The sequence below is a fragment of the Delphinus delphis genome, chromosome 6 (assembly GCF_949987515.2).
Source record: "Delphinus delphis chromosome 6, mDelDel1.2, whole genome shotgun sequence".
Classification (NCBI taxonomy): Eukaryota; Metazoa; Chordata; class Mammalia; order Artiodactyla; family Delphinidae; genus Delphinus; species Delphinus delphis.
In genome coordinates, this window is record NC_082688.1 from 37,277,853 (window position 1) to 37,297,239 (window position 19,387).

The 19,387-nt window shown below is 41.1% G+C and overlaps 1 long non-coding RNA gene across 1 annotated transcript; it reads right to left on the reverse strand.

Moving 5' to 3' along the window:
- Nucleotides 1–9,655: 9,655 nt before the first annotated feature.
- LOC132426605 (uncharacterized) lies at nt 9,656–19,122 on the reverse strand. The gene is made up of 3 exons (XR_009519733.1): nt 19,093–19,122; nt 18,368–18,582; nt 9,656–9,745 (listed from the first exon to the last, which is right to left on the reverse strand). It is a non-coding gene; the product is annotated as an uncharacterized lncRNA (long non-coding RNA).
- Nucleotides 19,123–19,387: the final 265 nt, after the last annotated feature.

The following is a 19,387-nucleotide window of genomic DNA, read 5'->3' on the forward strand; positions in this document are numbered from 1 at the left end:
CAAACCTCTTATGGAACCAGGGATTCTCCTAGGGGATGCAGAGGCCATCCAAGAAAGGATGGAAAGTCAACCTCACTTGGAAACAGTATAGAGTAGTGGGAAACAACCTAATAAAATTGTGAAGAGCGTGAACTTTGAAACCAATCAGATTCACCTGGTATATTACCTATTGTCATATAACAAATTACCCAAAACTTTAGTGCTTTAAAACAACATTTATTATCTCACAGTTTCTGAACAACAAGGTCCTACTGTATAGCACGGAGAACTATATTCAATAACCTATGATAAACCCTAATGGAAAAGAATATTTTAAAAAAGAATGTATATGTATGTATAACTGAATCACTTTGCTGTACAACAGTCATTAACACAACACTGTAAATCAATTATAGTTCAATAAAAAAATGTTTAATTAAAAACAATTTTAGTACTCTTTTTTTTTTTTTTTTTAGTGCTCTTGATATATATACCATGTTGACTTCAAAAAGTCTATACAAGCATGTTTCCCATCAGCAACCTGGGAGTGATATACTGATATGTACTGTGTAACACTGAACAGTAACATTTAAAAAATCTTTGTCAATTAAAGATATTTCAATATTATCTCAGTTTCTATGGGTCAGAAATCTGGGTATGGCTTAGTCGAATCTCTGGTTCAAGGTTTCTTACAGACTGCAAGCAAAGTTTCAGCTTGACTGCAAAAGGATCCACTTCCAATCTCACTCCTATGATTGTTGGCAGGTCTCAACTTCTCCTGGGCTCTTGAACTGAGAGCCTCAGTTCCTTCTTGGCTATTGGCTGCTCTAAGTTCCTTGTCATGTGGACCTCTCCAACATGGCAGCTTGCTTCCTCAAAGCATGCAAGGTGAGAAGGCAATAAAGTCTACTAGCAAGAGGGAAGTCACAATCTTTTGTAACCTAATAACAGAAGTGCCATCTCCTCCTTTTTGCTGTATTCTATTCATCAGAAGCAAGTCACACTCAAGAAAAGGGAATTCCACAGGACATGAATACTACCAGGAGGCAGGATCATTGGGGGGCCATCTTAGAAATCTGCCTATCACACCTGGGCTTGAGTCCTAGCTCTGGGACTTGTGACCTTGGGCAAGCTACAGGACCTCTATTTCCCAGGAAATAATAACAGTATCTACTTCATAAGAGGGTTTTGAGGTTTAAATGAGGAAATACATTTAAATTACCTGGTACAGGGGCTTCCCTGGTGGCGCAGTGGTTGGGAGTCCGCCTGCCGATGCAGAGGACACGGGTTCGTGCCCCGGTCTGAGAAGATCTGATGTGCTGCGGAGCAGCTAGGCCCATGAGCCATGGCCGCTGAGCCTGCGCGTCTGGAGCCTGTGCTCCGCAGCAGGAAAGGACACAACAGTGAGAGGCCCGCGTACTGCAAAAAAAAAAAAAATTACCTGGTACATACTAAATGCCCAATACATGTTCATTACTGCTTAGGTTGTGGACATGAGGGGGGATTGCAGCTGGGAGGTGAAAAGACATAAGCAGAGCAAGAGTCAGTGTCTGAAGGTTGTGATGTAGGCTTTGAGGCACCCCAGTTTCCCAGTTAAAAGTTCAGCGAAAGAAGGCACTAAGGTCCTCTGCTCTCTAGGCACTTGACCAGGACCAGTTATAATCATCAGCAAGGTAAGGATATCTTCAGAAGCAACTCAGAGATAAAAAGCCAGAGCCTTCTTGTCCCACTGTCTTCATTAGTTTTTCCAGTACACTACTTGAACGTTCTTCAGCATTTGAGTGGAATTCACACTTAGACTTAGCTGGCAGGTAGCTGACAGCTAAGACTCTTTGAGATCCAGGAAATGAGGAGGAAGGAGAGAGAGATCAAAGAAAGTAAGTAATAAAGGAAACTCAAAAATCTCAAGACAATAAAGCCAAAATACCCAGGGCTGGCATTGCTGCTGTCTTTTTGGAAACTCAGGCAGAAGGAGCAGAGTAAGAACCCTGTTGCAGGGGAACCCTCTACTGACTTTTATGACCACCTTTAAGTCATGCTCCAAGACTATTAAAAGTTTGCCCTTCTTGCAAGTTCCATATCTTTGGGAAATGTTTCCCAATGTCTTCACAGAGAAATTTAATATAAATAACTCAATTCAGGACTTCCCTGGTAGTCCAGTGGTTAAGACTCTGCACTCCCACTGCAGGGGGCATGGGGTTTGATCCCTGGTTGGGAAACTAAGATTCCACATGCCACACAGTGCAGCCAAAAATAAGTAAATAATAAATAAATAAATAACTCATTTCAACAAATATTTATTAAATACCTTTTAAGTCAGGCATAGAGGATACAAAAGTAACAAATCATAGTTCCTATCCTTGAATAGTTTATAAGGTGATAGGAAAGATCTATGACAGATAATAAGAAGGAACTAAACTAGGGCAGTAAATACGGAACTGAGGGGGAAGGAAAGGGACAATCCCTCTAACACTTCCCTCGTGTTAAGGAGCCAAAAGTGATATAACTTGGCACACAGTGACTATGAATATAGTAGAGAATATCCTTTCTTTTGTAGCCAACAACTGGGTGAGAAGGCAAAGGAGAGAGTTTTTGTTTTTTGTTTTTTGCGGTACGCGGGCCTACAGGGCACGAACCCGTGTCCCCTGCATCAGCAGGCGGACTCCCAACAACTGCGCCACCAGGAAAGCGCAGAGGAGAGAGTTTTAAAGTCAGATTGGGGAATTCCTCGGCGGTCCAGTACTTAGGATTCTGTACTTTCACTGCCTTGGGCCCGGTTCAATCCCTGGTCGGGGAACTAAGATCCCACAAGCCGCAGGGTGCAACCAAAACATAAATAAATTAATTAATTAAAATAAAGGCAGATTGGCTAGGAAGATGACGATGCTACAGTTAATGTAGTTTTGGAAAGAAAGATGTGTTTCCTTTGGACACGTATATTAAGTTTGAGATTGCCTAGGATAACCTTCAGATATACCCATTAGACAGTGATGCATAACTGACCCTAAGAGAGCAGTCCAGGCTAGAGATAGAGATTTCAATCAATAAAGGTATAACTATTTTAATCCCTATTTTGTTGATAAAGAAAATGAGGCAAAGCCAGAATGCAAACCCAGCTGTATCTCTCACCAGAGCTCAAGAAGTTAGCCATAATGCTATATCATCTTTCAAGTACCAGAGGAATTGAGCAGAAGCTATGGAAGGAATCAAGATAGGCTTCACAAGGGAAGTAGCATATGGAGGAGATGGATCTCAAAATATAGATAGCACTGGACATGAAATGATGGAAGAAAGGGCGTTCTATACACAGAGAATAAGTGGCACAAACAAATCAGGAAATGAAAACGTTCAACCTGTACAGGTATTTAAGAAGAAGCTGCAAAGAGCTTGAGAGTTGGCACTATAAGGTTGCCAGGAGACTACAGAATGAGAAGGGAACAAAGGTCGGCTTGCAGAGGACACCTACCAAGAGTAGGGAGACAGGAACGGAATGGTCAGAGAGGGAAAACAGGAAAATAAGTAAACCAATTGTATATACTTCCATTATAAATCTTATCGTATGGAAGAGTAATTGCACATCTGTCTTTTCTTTAGACTCAGCACGCCTCAACAGCAAAGGATGTTTTCTCTATCTTTCTGTAACACATAGCACAACATTTGGCAAAGATGCCCCCAAAAGATTTGTTGACTAGAATAAATGAATGAATGAATGAGTGAGTGAGAATGTTTTAAGGATTAATTATTGTCAAAGATAAAGCTGAGGGGGCTTCCCTGGTGGCACAGTGGTTGAGAGTCCGCCTACCGATGCAGGGGACACTGGTTCGTGCCCTGGTCTGGGAAGATCCCACATGCTGCAGAGCAGCTAAGTCCGTGTGCCACAACTACTGAGACTGAGTGCTAGAGCCCACGAGCCACAACTACTGAGCCTGTGTGCTGCAACTACTGAAGCCCGTGAGCCTAGAGCCCATGCTCCGCAACAGGAGAAGCCACTGCAGTGAGAAGCCCACGCACTGCAATGAAGAGTAGCCCCTGCTCGCCGCAACTAGAGAAAGCCCAAGCACAGCAATGAAGACCCAATGCAGCTAAAATTAAAATAAATAAATAAATAAATTTATTTTAAAAAAGATAAAGCTGGATACCAGTCAAAGTGGTAAGGACAGATTTCAATCAGTATTATACTTTTGCAATAGGGAAAATAGTCTAGAGTGAACTGAACTCAACTTCAATTTGTGCAGAGATGACTGGGAGAATGATGGAACAGGGAGGAAGTTGGCGGGTTGGGCTCAGCAGAGTCAGAGAAGTGAAAAATTACAAGACCTAGGAAGGAAGGGGATTGGTCCATGCAAAACCCATCTGGGTTTGCTAACTGGTGCTTATTGAAGTCAGGCTCCTACCCTCCCACAGAGACTGGGAGACAGGGGCCCTATCTTTAGGTGTTGGCTGGAACAAACAGTATATCTTTTTGGCAGCATTGAGTTTTCTCAGGCAGGTGCTTTAAGAGTCATCCTTAGGGATGCAACCTTGTACTATTAGAAACTATGTTAGTGTTTTTTCAGCGTTTGTAGGCTGAGGTTGAGGACAAGCCAAGAAGAGGGCTCAGAGGAGCCCAGCTAGAGTTTGGTTAACAAGAGAATCTTTGTCATTACTAAATATTGTTGAATGCTGCAGAGATTTCTTTTCAAAGGTTCTATTGAGATATAATTTACATATCATAAAATCCACCTGTTTTAAGTGTACAATCCAATGATTTTAGTAAATTTTCAGAGTTGCACAACCATTACCACAATCCAATTTTGGAATATTTCCGTTGCCCCCCCCAAAGGTCCCTTGTACCCATTTGCAGCCATTCTGTGTTCCCATCCACAATCCCAGGCAATCACTAGTCTACTCTGTGTCTCTATAGAGTGGTAAACAGTTTTTGGCAGGAAAGAGCTCTCTGCAGGAGGACCTTTGTCTTGCCACTAACCTTAAACCAGGCACCCCCATGCTCTACTCAACTTCGGCCCTAGCACAGCTTTCAAATCTTTTGATCACAGAATACATTGCCCAACCTATTGGTGCTTTGCATAGATCAAAGAAATAGAAATGAAAAATAAGTAATTAACAGATGACCAGATCTCTTCCCTAGCTTCCCCTTCAGTGATCGCACCAACAAAATATATGAACAAACTGTGTGACAAGATAGCATCTACAAGCCTGTGAGACAAGCCTGCACACAGTGGGGGACAGCAACGACTCTGACCCCCTATCTCAATGATTAACTGAGATTACTTCCCTTTTACCCTTTAAACATTTTCATCACTGAGCAGAATCTTCAGAGGTGGTTTTTGGGAGACACTGAATCCACCGTCTCCCCAGATTGCTGGCATTCTGATTAAAAGCAACTTTCCTTTCTACCAACATTTGCCTCTCTTGAGTATTGATTTTTTTAAAAAAATATTTATTTATTTATTTGGTTGCACCAGGTCTTAGTTGCAGCAGGCGGGCTACTTAGCTGCAGCTTGTGGGCTCCTTAGTTGTGGCACACGGGCTCCTTAGTTGTGGCACACAGGCTCATTAGTTGCGGCATGCACGTGGGATCTAGTTCCCCGAGCAAGGGTCAAACCCAGGCCCCCTGCATTGGGAGCACAGAGTCTTATCCACTGCACCACCAGGGAAGTCCCTGAGTATTGATTTTTGAGCGGCAAGCAGCCGGACCTGATTTGGTCACAATTTGCTTTTCTGTACCTTTCATATAAATGGAGCTATACAATGACACAAAGACCTATGTCTTTTGTGTCTGGCTTCATTCACTTAACATAATGTTTTTGATATTTATCCATGTTGCAACATTTATCAATACTTCATCCTTTTTACTGATGAATAACCTTCCATTGCATGGGTAGAATTTTGTTTATCTATTCATCATTTGATGGACATTTGAGTTTTTCTAGCTTGGGGTTATTAAGAATAATGTTGCCATGAATAATCACATATAGGCCTCTGTGTGGACATAAGAAACTGTCAAACTTTTTCAAAGTAGTTACACCATATTTCATTCCCACCAGCAATGTATAAGGATTCCAATTTCTCCATATCCATACCAATACTTGGTATTACCTGTGTTTTTTATTGTAGCCATTTTAGATATGTATGTATGTAATAGGATCTCATGATTTTAATTTGCATTTCCCTAAAGGCAAATAATGATGGGCACCTTTTCGTATGCTTCTTAAACATTCATGTATCTTCTTTGGTGAAATGCCTCCTATTCAAGTATTTTGCCCATTTTTAACTAGGCTATTTGTCTTCTTATTATGCTGCAGAGATTTTGAGGACTTGGGCAAAGGCCTTTGAATTTGGCAATTTGAGGTCATTGCTATGGTAGACAACTGTCATTTGGGGAGTTTCACAATATCTCTAAACACATGGTTGACACTTTTCTAGGAGCTAGAAGTTCATTTTCCCAGTTTCCCACTGGTTTCCTTCCCCCACCTCAGGCTTCAAAACAGAAGAAGCCAGCATGAGGAGGTAGGTGCCCTATGGGATACATTGTCTGGAGAAGGCAATGTTTGGGCCTCCAACTTTCAGAGTCAGTAGCGATAGATGGTCTGGTCTAAGTAATTGATCTCTGTGACATTTGTTGCGCAGTGGGGTCTTTGCTGGTGCAGTTCTGTGGTATAATTTGGGTACTTCTTGTTCTTGACTGCTTAGCCTCTAAGCCTCCCAGAGATTAAATAAACTTTCCAATAACCCCAATTTTTTTCTTCTTAAACTAGCTAGAGTGCTCATTTGCAAGTAAGAATCATGACTAATATAACAGGTGACCTTTGAAAGGTTTCAAAGGCAGAGACACCCGTTTAAAATGTCTAACATTTAGGAGAAGATTCATTAACCTATAACAAATTCAAAAGAAATTGCAAATTAAAACAGCAAACCAATGACTTTCAACCTATAAAATTAGCAAAATTAGAGAAAAGTTATAAATCCCAAAGCAGCAAAACTAGAGTAGAGGGACTTCCCTGGTGGTCCAGTGGTTAAGAATCCGCCTTCCAAAGCAGGGGACGTGGGTTACATCCCTGGTTGGGGAACTATGATCCCACATACTGCAGGGCAACTAAGCCTGCACACCGCAACTACTGAGTCCGTGCACCACAACTAGAGAGAAGCCCATGTGCTGCAACTAGACAGAAGCCCACGCAACTAGAGAGAAGCCCACGTGCCGCAACAAAGACCCAACGTGGCCAAATAAATAAATTAAATTAAATTAAAGGAAAACAGCTTGAAATAATTTGCTTTGTTTTTATTTTTTTAATTTTTTAAAATTTTAAAATAAATTTATTTATTTATTCATTTATTTATTTTTGGCTATGTTGGGTCGTCACTGCTGCATACAGGCTTTCTCTAGTTGCAGGGTGAGTAGAGGCTACTCTTCGCTGCAGTGTGAGGGCTTCTCATTGCGGTGGCTTCTCTTGTTGCAGAGCAGGGCTCCAGGCGTGTGGGCTTCAGTAGTTGCGGCACACGGGCTCAGCAGTTGTGGCTCGCGGGCTCTAGAGTGCAGGCTCAGTAGTTGCAGTGCACGGGCCCAGCCACTCTGCAGCATGTGGGATCCTCCCGGACCAGGGCTCGAACCTACGTCCCCCGCACCAGCAGGCAGACTCTTAACCCCTGCACCACCAGGGATGTCCCTGCTTTGTTTTTAAATTGGCTACTGTGTTGCTCTTACTGGGGAAATAAAACAATCCTGCTAGCAAAAAGACCGATTCCTGCCAATATAGAAAAAGAACATACTTTATTATTTAGTAAGCACTAACAGATTACATGCATGTAAGTGACCCAGGAGGGAAGGAGGCAGGGCACAACCATTAAAAGAATGACACAGCCATTGAGGATACAAAAAAAATTAGTTAGAACCAACTAGGCCCAAGATGGTGGAAGATTTGACTTCCAGTAGATCTTGAGCCTCATTATACACTCATTCTAATATACTAGCATGCTAAATGACACACCCACCCGTGCCATGACAGTTCTTTTTTTTAAATAAACTTATTTATTTATTTGTTTGTTTGTTTGTTTTTGGCTGTGTTGGGTCTTCGTTGCTGTGCGCGGGCTTTCTCTAGTTGCAGCAAGTGGGGGCTACTCTTCGTTGTGGTGTGCAGGCTTCTCGTTGTGGTGGCTTCTCTTTGTTGCGGTGCACGGTCTTCAGTAGTTATGGCAGGTGGGCTCAGTAGTTGTGTCTCACTGGCTCTAGAGCGCAGGCTCAGTAGTTGTGGCGCACATGGCTTAGTTGCTCCGTGGCGTGTGGGATCTTCCCGGACCAGGGCTCGAACCCGTGTCCCCTGCATTGGCAGGCAGATTCTTAACCACAGCCCACCAGGGAAGTCCCTTTTTTTTTTTTTATAGGCATGACAGTTCTGAGGCTGACCATAAAAGGCCATAAAGTAGGCAGTGGCCCAATTCCTGGAAATCCCCACCTCTTTCCCCAAATAATTGGAATAATCCTCCCGCTCATTAGCTTATGAAATTACCCAGCCCATAAAAACTAACCACGCCCACAGCCCTGGGCCTCCCTCACCTTCTGAGAGGGACCACATTCTGCCTATGGAACGTGTATCTCCAAATAAACCCACTTTCACTTTACTATGGCTCACTCTTTTTTTTTTTGGTTGCTCCAAGTGCGGCACATGGGATCTTAGTTCCCTGACCAGGGATCGAACCCGTGCCCCTTGCATTGGAAGCGTGGAGTCCTAACCACTGGACCACAAGGGAATTCCCATGGCTCACTTTTTTTTTTTAACATCTTTATTAGAGTATAATTGCTTTACAATGCTGTGTCAGTTGCTGCTTTATAACAAAGTGAATCAGTTATACATATACATATGTCCCCATATTTCTTCCCTCTTGCATCTCCCTCCCTCCCACCCTCCCTATCCCACCCCTCTAGGTGGTCACAAAGCACCGAGCTGATCTCCCTCTGCTATGCGGGTGCTTCCCACTAGCTATCTATTTTACATTTAGTAGTGTATATATGTCCATGCCACTCTCTCGCTTTGTCCCAGCTTACCTTTCCCCCTCCCCGTATCCTCAAGGCCATTCTATAGTAGGTCTGCATCTTTATTCCCGTCTTGCCCCTAGGTTCTTCTGACGACTTTTTTCTTTTTTTTTTTATATTCCATATATATGTGTTAGCATACGGTATTTGTTTTTCTCTTTATGACTTACTTCACTCTGTATGACAGTCTCTAGGTCCATCCACCTCACTACAAATAACGCAGTTTCGTGCCTTTTTATGGCTGAGTAATATTCCATTGTATATATGTGCCACACCTTCTTTATCCATTCATCTGTTGATGGACACTTAGGTTGCTTCCATGTCCTGGCTATTGTAAATAGAGCTGCAATGAACATTTTGGTACATGACTCTTTTTGAATTATGGTTTTCTCAGGGTATATGCCCAGTAGTGGGATTGCTGGGTCGTATGGTAGTTCTATTTTTAGTTTTTTAAGGAACCTCCATACTGTTCTCCATAGCAGCTGTATCAATTTACATTCCCACCAACAGTGCAAGAGGGTTCCCTTTTCTCCACACTCTCTCCAGCATTTATTGTTTGTAGATCTTTTGATGATGGCCATTCTGACAGGTGTGAGATGATACCATGGCTCACTCTTGAATTCTTTCCTGAGCAAAGCCAAGGACCCTCACTTGGTGGCCCTCACCTGAGAACTCACCTGAGACCTGGGACATGACCATTCTCTTGTTCTCCATTTTTCTGCAACATAAGGCAGCCTGAAAAATTAGAATAAAATCTCACATAATTTATACAGCAAAGCAGTAGAAAGAACAATATCTCCTCAAGCGACAAAAGGCTGCACCTCTTAATAATCTCCTATACATCTCCAAAGAGACCCTTGTTTAAATATCTAGAGATCATAGGTCCACAACCTAGGAGATATCTCTATATTGTAAAACTGGAGACCAGACTTAATCCCTAGAGAGATTTATCTTTATTCTCAAGGTTAGAGTAAGGACTCAGATTTACCATGTCTGCAAGAAAACAATCTGAGAAAGAGGAAGAGGGTAAATCGTCCCTTTGCCTTTTATAAATGGAGAAAATAATTTTTGTTTATCCTTAAGCTTCCAATGTCCTCAACTCTCCAAGCAAATGTTCTCACCAAAAGGTGAAGAGATAAAATTTTATTATCTTTGGACATATTTCTTCAGCTACTACAATCAAACATTTCTTTGCAGTGGGAGTACCAGGGAACACTAAAGGAATCTTTAATTGTCCAAACCATTTTGGATCCTAAACTGATGTTTCCTGCAGTTTGAAGGCAAACTCCAAAAGAGTATGCTTGCAGCCTGGGCCCTGCAGACTAGTGGCCTCTACTACCCAATCAGGGGAAAGGGGCAGCAGGGCAGATGTCAGCTGTTCTCAGATCTTTTACAATCTCTCCTGAGGCAAAACTGGGGTCTCCTTAGAGACACACATTTACAGTTCTCCTAATTCATTTGAGAAACAATTCTTTAACAGAAAGATAAAAAGCAAATCAGCATTATCTCAAAACAGAGGTCTTTCAACAATTTGTAAGTATTAAATTTTCTTTTTTTTGTTATTACAATATATGGCCTATCTTCTGGGAAAAGAGGCACACAGATCTTAAAGTAACTTGTTTTAGTACAGTGAATAATGCTCCACAGAGCTACTAATTTATTTTCCTTACCAAAAAAGAACATATCTCTTCAGGATTAGGGTCAGAGAGACTAAGGTTTTCTTTAAGGGTTTTGTCTTCTATAACAATGAGCCTTTTGATATGCAAATATAAACTCCCAAAAGAGATGGGTATGGAAAATTTGTTTGGCTTAATAAAGCATTGTGAATAGAGAGATGTGGGTGGGAATATGAGAGTGGGTCAAAAAAATATCCTGAGATGGATGAAGGACTTTTAAGAATATTTAAGGAAATGGGATGTTCAAATAGTCAATTTTAATTGTTTGGGTAGATATCTTTCTACCCCTTACATCACCCCCCAAAGCTTCAGTCAAGCCTGCCATTCACAAATGCCTCCCATGAGAGGTTTTGGGGGAAAAAAGAATTCCATGTCTAGGTTAGAAAAAACAAAAGAAAGATCAGCTGTGGGAGGTGAAACACCAGTGAACTACAGATTCAGCAAGGGCCAGGGACTCTAGGCCAAGAATGGTGATGAGAAATCAAGGTCCTCCCCAGTCCTGGAGTTCACAGAAGGATCCAGGATGGCACTGACTTCCCACTCAATATGGGGTAAAGGGCTAGATGCAATTTTATTTAATCTCAAAGGAAACGGTGACCCCCAACTACCATCTCAGTTTCACCTAAAATAGGGAAAGTTTGTTTAATCACCAAGATTATATCTAAAAAGCAGGAAGGCTATTTGAGTAGGCCCTGTGCATAGACAACATTTACACAATCTCTCCTTCTCTAAAGGAACAAGCTGCAAATGGACTATACAAAACATGTCTTTTTTTTTTTTTTTTTTTTTTTTTTTAGTTTTTTTCCTGCATGCGCAGCTTGTGAGATCTTAGTTCCCCGACCAGGGATCGAATCCAGGCCCCCTGCAGAGGAAGCACAGAGTCCTAACCACTGGACCGCCAGGGAATTCCCTAAAACATCTGTCTTTTCAGCCAAAGGCTCCCAGGAATTTGATAAAACTAGGGCCTAGAAATGTGGACAAAAGGAGAGGGAATGACTGTCAGGGGCTGAGGGCTAATCCACAGCGCAGAATGCTTCCAAGGACAGAGGGTATGGTAGGAGAAATCCTAAAAGAAAGTCCAAATTCAATTCCCATCTTTATGAACCTAGACAGATGGGCAAACTCAGGTGTCTGGGGACAGTCATCCCCAGCTGGCAAAAAGAGAACAGGTACCAATTCTGAGAGCCAAAACACACAAAGATTTAGTAATGGTGGGGAGAGGGGGAGTAAGTGGCAGGAGGTAGGTTGGGAGGGGTAGGTGGTAGGGAAAAGGAACTCAGGACTGACAAAGCCCTGCCCAGTGGTCAAGGCACCATGAGGAGCTCTCTGGCACAAACCAAGACCCGCTCCCACCCTAACACATGTATTCGCAAGATCTAGGGCCCCCTTCCTCCTTAATCTGTTGCTCAGGCTCATTTTATTGCTCAGACTATACAATATAGAAGTGAAGTAGAGCCCCAAGTCTCTATGTACAGCCTTTGTTTTTCTTCCTCCACAAACTCTATACCTTGTCCACATATATCTGCTATCTATGTATGTCAATAGGTTCCAAATCTGTATCTTTAGTTCTGACTGCTCTCCTCAGCTTCAGACCTAAATGTCTAATAACCTGCTAGATTTCTCTACCTGAATATCACTCTGGTACCTCAAACTCAGCATGTGAAAATTTAAAACCATTGGGATGTCTTAAAATATATATATTCTACTTCTTGACCCAGAAACTCTACTTGGCAAAGTAAAATCTCCTTGAATGTTTTGTTTTAAAAGATCAGTGTGCTTAGAGTCACCAAATTATTATTTTTCCTTTGGGCCTAAAGTGAAAAGATTCTTATAAAGTTCTACAACTCTTTTACTAAGTAAGGGAATGTTAACATTATTTGGAACAGCAAAGAACCTAACTGTTTTGTCTGTAGATTTAATGCAAGCCTAATGAAAATCCTAGAAGATAGGGGTGTGTGTGTGTGTGTGTGTGTGTATGAAAACTGGCCAGCTGATACTAAAATTTATATGGAAATGGAATGGGCCAAGAATAGTCAATATAATCTTACAATCTTAAAGCTGGAGGGTATGCACCACCAGATACCAAGACAGTAATTAAGACAGTGAGATAATGGTGCAAGGATGGACAAATAAACCCACAGAACAGAGGGTCCAGAAACAGACTACATATTATGAACACTTGTTTTATGAAAAACAGACACTACAGAGGAAAGGGGGAAAGGATTGTTTTGTTAATAAAAATCATCCAAAACTTGGAAATGCTGCAAAGAAAAGATAGCAAGGGCAGCCAAAGATTAATTAATCCAGGCAACAAACTTTTGCTTTACTCATTAACTATTATTGGTTAAAGTCTAACCCTGTGAAGTCATATGTTAACCTATAGATTTTTGTCTGGTAATGAAGCAAAGGATTTCTGATTAGTAGAAAAGGTTATGGTGCTATTATACTATAGACATTAACTACTTTTATATCTAACCTAAAATCTTATTCTAGCATTCCTTTTTCAAATGCCTATAAATACCCATTATGGTTAATTTTATGTGTCAACTTAAATGGGCCACAGGGTATCCAAATATTTGGTCAAACATTATTCTGGATGTATCTGTAAGGATGTTTCTGGATGAAATTAACATTTGAATATGTAGACTGAGTAAAGCAGATTGCTCTTCTTAATGTGGGTAGTCCTCATCTAATCAGTTGAAGACCTCAATAAACAAAAGGACTTGGGGCTTCCCTGGTGGCGCAGTGGTTGAGAGTCCGCCTGCCGATGCAGAGGACACGGGTTCGTGCCCCGGTCCGGGAGGATCCCGCATGCCGCGGAGCGGCTGGGCCCGTGAGCCGTGGCCGCTGAGTCTGTGCGTCTGGAGCCTGTGCTCCGCAACGGGAGAGGCCACGACAGTGAGAGGCCCGTGTACCGCAAAAAAAAAAAGATCAGTCTGATATTAGACTGGCAGAAAAATCAGGAAACATTTAAAAAAAAAAAAAAAAAGGAAAGAAACAAGAAACATCTCAAATAAACAATGTAACCTTACACCTAAAGGAACTAGAGAAAGAAGAATAAACAAAACCCAAAGTTAGTAGAAGGAAAGAAATCATAAATATCAGAGCAGAAATAAATGAAATAGAAACAAAGAAAACAATAGCAAAGATCAATAAAACTAAAAGCTAGTTCTTTGAGAAGATAAACAAAATTGATGAACCTTTAGCCAGACTCATCAGGAAAAAGAGGGAGAGGATTCAAACCAATAAAACTAGAAATGAAGAAGGAGAAGTTACAACAGACACCGCACAAATACAAAGCATCCTAAGAGACTACTACAAGCAACTGTATGCCAATAAAATGGAAAACCTGGAAGAAATGGACAAATTCTTCAAAAGGTATAACCTTCCAAGATTGAACCAGGAAGAAATAGAAAATATGAACAGACAAATCACAATTAATGAAATTGAAACTGTGATTAAAAATCTTCCAACAAACAAAAGCCCAGGACCAGATGGCTTCACAGGTGAATTCTATCAAACATTTAGAGAAGAGCTAACACCCATACTTCTCAAACTCTTCCAAAAAATTGCAGAGGAAGGAACACTCCCAAACTCATTCTATTAGGCCACCATCACCCTGATAGCAAAACCAGACAAAGATACTACAAAAAAAGAAAATTACAGACCAATATCACTGACGAATATAGATGCAAAAATCCTCAACAAAATACTAGCAAACAGAATCCAACAGCACATTAAAAGGATCATACACCATGATCAAGTGGGATTTATCCAAGGGATGCAAGGATTCTTCAATATATGTAAATCAATCAATGTGATACACCATATTAACAAACTGAAGAATAAAAACCATATGATCATCTCAATAGATGCAGAAAAAGCTTTGACAAAATTCAACACCCGTTTATGATAAAAACTCTCCAGAAAGTGGGCATAGAGGGAACCTACCTCAACATAATAAAGGACATATATGACAAACCCACAGCAAACATCATTCTCAATGGTGAAAAACTGAAAGCATTTCCTCTAAGATCAGGAACAAGACAAGGATGTCCACTCTCGCCACTATTATTCAACATCGTTTTGGAAGTCCTAGCCACAGCAATCAGAGAAGAAAAAGAAATAAAAGGAATACAAATTGGAAAAGAACAAGTAAAACTGTCACTGTTTGCAGATGACATGATACTATACATAGAGAATCCTAAAGATGCCACCAGAAAACTACTAGAGCTAATCAATGAATTTCGTAAAGTTGCAGGATACAAAATTAATCAACAGAAATCTCTCGCATTCCTATAGATTAATGATGAAAAATCTGAAAGAGAAATTAAGGAAACACTCCCATTTGCCATTGCAACAAAAACAATAAAATACCTAGGAATAAACCTACCTAGGGAGACAAAAGACCTGTATGCAGAAAACTATAAGACACTGATGAAAGAAATTAAAGATGATACCAACAGATGGAGAGATATATCATGTTCCTGGATTGGAAGAATCAATACTGTGAAAATGACTATACTACCCAAAGCAATCTACAGATTCAATGCAATCCCTATCAAATTACCAATGGCATTTTTCACAGAACTAGAACAAAAAATCTTCAAATTTGTATGGAGACACAAAAGACCCAGAATAGAAAAAGCAGTCTTGAGGGGAAAAAATGGAGCTGGAGGAATCAGACTCCTTGACTTCAGACTATACTACAAAGCTACAATAATCAAGACAATATGGTACTGGCACAAAAACAGAAATATAGATCAATGGAACAGGATAGAAAGCCCAGAGATAAAACCACACACCTATGGTCAACTAATCTATGACAAAGGAGGCAAGGATATACAATGGAGAAAAGACAGTCTCTTCAATAAGTGGTGCTGGGAAAACTGAACAGCTACATGTAAAAGAATGAAATTAGAACACTCTCTAACACCATACACAAAAATAAACTCAAAATGGATTAGAGACCTAAATGTAAGACTGGATGCTATAAAACTCTTAGAGGAAAACATAGGAAGATCACTCTTTGACATAAATCACAGCAAGATCTTTTTTGATCCACCTCCTAGGGTAATGGAAATAAAAACAAAAATAAGCAAATGGGAACTAATGAAACTTAAGAGCTTTTGCCAAGCAAAGGAAACTACAAGCAAGACAAAAAGACAACCCTCAGAGTGGAAGAAAATATTTGCAAATGAATCAACAGGCAAAAGATTAACCTTCAACATATATAAACAGCTCATGCAGCTCAATATTAAAAAAACAAACAACCCAATCCAAAAATGGGCAAAAGACCTAACTTGACATTTCTCCAAAGAAGACATACAGATGGCCAAGAAGCACATGAAAAGCTGCTCAACATCACTAATTTTTACAGAAATGCAAATCAAAACGACAATGATATATCACCTCACACCAGTTAGAATGGGCATCATCAGAAAATCTACAAACAACAAATGCTGGAGAGGGTGTGGAAAAAAGGGAACCCTCTTGCACTGTTGGTGGGAATGTAAATTGATACAGCCACTATGGAGAACAGTATGGAGGTTCCTTAAAAAACTAAAAACAGAACTACCATATGACCCAGCAATCCCACTACTGGTCATATACCCAGAGAAAACCATAATTCAAAAAGACACATGCATCCCAATATTCATTGCAGCACTATTTACAATAGCCAGGTCATGGAAGCAACCTAAATGCCCATCAAGAGACGAATGGCTAAAGAAGATGTGGTACATATATACAATGGAATATTACTCTTCCATAAAAAGGAACAAAATTGGGTCATTTGTAGAGACGTGGACGGATGTAGAGACTGTCATCCAGAGTGAAGTAAGTCAGAAAGAGAAAAACAAATATCGTATATTAACGCATATATGTGGAACCTAGAAAAATGGTACAGATGAACCGGTTTGCAGGGCAGAAATAGAGACACAGATGTAGAGAACAAACGTATGGACATCAGGGGGAAAAGTGGCTGGGTGGGGGTGTGTGATGAGTTGGGAGTTTGGGATTGACATATATACACTAATATGTATAAAATGGATAAATAATAGGAACCTGCTGTATAAAAAATAAATTAAATTAAATTTAAAAAAAAATTGACAACCTCAAGAGTTGGCAAGGATGTAGAGAAACTAGACCTTGTTGTGGGAATGTGAACTGTTAGAATCTCTTTGGAAAAAAATGTTGGTGATGCCTACTAAAGCTGAACATAAACATGCCCTATGACTGAGCAGTTCTACTCCGAGGTATATACCCAATAGAAATTCATGTACATCAGTCAATAAATTTATTCTTAAAATTGCAGAGGAAAAATAAACACCAATTCAAGATACTGGTTACTTCTGGGAAGAGAAGATGAAGAACAAGGGAGAAACAGGAATGAGATTAGGAAGAAGTATATATAAGCTCAACTTTATCTGAAATATTAATTTCCTTAAAAGAGAATTTGAAGCAAATGTGGTGGTAAAATACTAAGATCTGATAAAGCTGTGTGAAAAGAATGTAGGTTTGTTACAGTATTCTTTACAACTTTCTGAATGCCTAAAATATTTCATAAAGAAATTTTTTAAATCTTGTAGAAGAATAAAGATTCAGAGAATGTTTAGGAGCCACTAGTTTAAAAAAAAAAAAGACTGTAATAGGAAAATACAGTATAAGGCCAATGTTGTATATGTAAACATACCATAGATACATATTCACATACAGATACTAAGTGATGAAACTGACACTTTATCTCTGGGATCTTCCTCCCAGAAACCCATAACCCCAGTCTAATCATGAGAAAATCATCAGACAAATTCCAACTGAAAGACACTCTACAAAACACCTGATCACTACTCTATAAAACTGTCAAGGTCGGGCTTCCCTGGTGGCGCAGTGGTTGAGAGTCCGCCTGCCGATGCAGGGGACACGGGTTCGTGCCCCGGTCCGAGAAGATCCCACATGCCGCGGAGCTGCTAGGCCCGTGAGCCATGGCCGCTGAGCCTGCGCGTCCGGAGCCTATACTCCGCAACGGGAGAGGCCACAACAGTGAGAGGCCCGCGTACAGCAAAAAAACAAACAAACAAACAAAAAACAAACTGTCAAGGTCATCAAAAACAAGGAAGTCTAAGAAACTGTCACAGTCAAGAGGAGTTTAAGGAGACATGACAACTAAATGTAATGTGCTATCCTGGATGGGATCCTGGAATAGAAAAAGGACTTGAGGTGAAAACTAAGGAAATCTGAATAAAGTATGGACTTTAGTTAATAATAATGTATCAATATTATTGATTAATTGTAGCACACAAACCATACTAATGTAAGATGTTAATAAGAGGGCAAACTGGGTGTGGGGTATATGGAAACTTTCTGTACTATCTTCACAAATTTTTTGTACATCTAAAATTAAAAGTTTATTTTTAAAAAGTCAAGTAATTTACCCAAATTCATACAGCTAGTAAATACTCCTTACCCAAAGTTCAGAGACCAAACCAAATGACTTCAAACTTTGAGCTTTTTCCACTACACAAAACCCTTCCAACTTTACTCTCTTGGATTATAGAGGTATTTGTATGACAATCGGAACAAGTTCCATAAGGGAAGAAAAATTTTTTTTTCTTTTTCTCTTTTTTCATTTTGCCTAGCACACCACTGGTGTTCAGTAAAGCCGCTTAAGTTAACTACTCACAGAAAGAAAGTCACAGAGATCTAAAGAATCTGAGACTTTGAGAGAACTTTAACATGTCCAGTCCATCACATAGCCATCAATACCGCTGGTTCCAGAGAGAAGCCCGCCAGGCCCCGAGCTCAGAGCCACTGAGTTCTGCAAGGGTCCTGTGCTGCCATCTACCGGTAGCTCGTAAAGCGTCGACTTCCCCTGCTGTATCTCGGGAACCCGTGGGGCTGGGGGTAGTTGGAGAGAAGATTCAAGTGCTAATTAAAATACAGAATATATGTAACTGTCACATAGTTCAATCGACACTTGTACAAAGCAAAGACTCTTCTTTTCTCCGGCGATTGCAGGCTCCCATAACTCCGTATTAATACTTAGGCTCATAAATTCACAGACTTCTTGCTGACCTACCTCCACAGGTACAGATCTGACTCGTACTGCCAGTCTCTCAAAATTCAGAATCTCCCGCAAAGCGTAGGCTGCGGAAACTGCTCATCCTCACAGTCTTGAGACCCCGCCAATCAGATTCCCGCATTTTCACAGAATCCTGAGACTCATGGCACTACTTTGCAAACCCCACAGACCTCCCCCATTAGGGCAAATAAGCGCGCTAACGCAGACGGCTTCACTAAGAGGTTCAAGTTTCGCAGGCAGCTCACACCAGCTCGAAAGCCTAGGAGGGCCCCACTCAGGCTTGGCGCCCGCAGGCTGACGCTTTGGCGCTAGTTCTGGCTCCCCACCTCTGGCCGGATCCGATCAGCCTAGGCTGCCGACTGCGGGCCGAGGTCCCGCCCCTCTAGACCTGTCATCACAAGCAGCCGCACGTGGCCGGGGTGGGACCTCAGGCGACCTGCAACCATCACTTTGTCTCCTCCGCCATCCATTGGGGCCGCCGCAGCCAATCAGAGCCAGCGGTTCCGGGCTGGAGAGCCAGCTCCAGCGTGAGGCAAGCGGGAGAAGGGGAGAGGGGGAGGAGAGGCTCCGAGATGGGAGGGGGCTAGCAGGGGAAGGGAGCCTGGCACGGGTTCTGCCAGC